The sequence below is a fragment of the Euprymna scolopes genome, unplaced genomic scaffold (genome assembly GCF_053919585.1).
Source record: "Euprymna scolopes isolate OS-2025 unplaced genomic scaffold, ASM5391958v1 sca570, whole genome shotgun sequence".
NCBI lineage: Eukaryota > Metazoa > Mollusca > Cephalopoda > Sepiida > Sepiolidae > Euprymna > Euprymna scolopes.
Window position 1 is genome coordinate 35,001 of NW_027633625.1, and position 1,433 is coordinate 36,433.

General features: G+C 64.4%; 1 pseudogene; it reads right to left on the reverse strand.

Annotated features, from left to right (window-relative positions):
* LOC145275072 (large subunit ribosomal RNA) overlaps positions 1 to 1,433 on the reverse strand; it is a pseudogene marked incomplete at its 5' end in the record, with an annotated part of 4,235 nt that extends 2,802 nt beyond the window's left edge.

Here is a 1,433-nt window from a genome sequence, read left to right on the forward strand (position 1 = left end):
TCTATATCGACCGACACCCTTTCGGGGATCTCATGGGCGTCGCGTTAGGCACCTTAGCCGGACGTTTGGTTCATCCCACAGCGCCAGTTCTGCTTACCAAAAGTGGCCCACTTGGCACTCGCATTCGAGGTGACCAACCGCCCAGCGAAGCGTGCTGGCGGCGGCGGCCGGATGGGTCGGCTCCGTCGTTCGGGAGAGTCGGCCCGTTCCACCCGTTCCGAGTTCGAGAGTAGGTCGAGGCCGTGAACGGCCCCGGGGCCTCCAATCGTTCGCTTTACCGGATGGAATTGCGACGATCGAGCGCCAGCTATCCTGAGGGAAACTTCGGAGGGAACCAGCTACTAGACGGCTCGATTGGTCTTTCGCCCCTACACCCGGTTCCGACGATCGATTTGCACGTCAGAGGCGCTTCGGACTTCCACCAGAGTTTCCTCTGGCTTCATCCCGACCGGGCGTGGATCGCCATCTTTCGGGTCCCTGGTCGCTCGCTACGCCAGAGTCGGCCGAGTCGTACTCGGAAAAAGGGGAAACCGACCCGGGGGGTGATGCGCCCGCGCGCAGCGCCTAAACTCGACGACAAAATAGGACTAGTTCAAGCCGCGGGATCTCACCGATGGGCGGAAGGAGGATATGGAAGCTGGCGCCCGGCAATTCCCCTTTTTGGATGATGCGCCGGTCCCCTCTCGGGGAGGAGGGAAAAACAACCGCACGTCAGCCACGAGCCTTCCCTCTCCTATCTCTCTCGGGAAGAGAGAAAAAAGGAAAAGTTGCGGGCACCGCAGCAGCGACGGCGGAAGGCCGAAAACGCCGCGCCGGCGGGATCGGGCACGGCTCGGAGGCGGGTGAGGCGAGGAGAAGACGACGGCACGAGACCGACGACACCCCCCGACGACCCCCGGACGACTTTGCCACGACACCTCTCCCGATCGACGCCCTCCTACACGCTCTCTCGCTTTCGCTTCGCCTTCGGGGTTAGTCAGAGGTGGCCCCTACGACTCGCGAACGGCCAGGACTCCTCGGTCCGTGTTTCAAGACGGGTCGGGTGGGTTGCCGATGCACGTCGCTGACCCGGGGTGGCGGGCGGCTCGAGTAAAAAAGCGTCGCCGAGCGACCTCTCCGGAAACGGAAACGGGCGCGGGCGGGGTTGCCCCCGACAAGAACCCGAAACGTCGGCGAGGTGCGTGACGGCGAGGCCGCGCCAGTCCTATCCCGCCTCTCATCGCGCACGCGCCCGAGACGGTGGGGCGCCTAAGGAGCGACACACAGAGTGCGTCGCCCGCACGCGACTTCCGGCGGGATCAAAACGGACCGGCTCGCCACGTGTAACGGATCGTGTCAGATTTCCTCCGTTCCCGGCAGAAAGGGGCAGTTACGTTCGCGGGCCCGACGGCCGGTGGCCCCCGACTTCACAAGGTGGGAAGACGGGGGTTTTC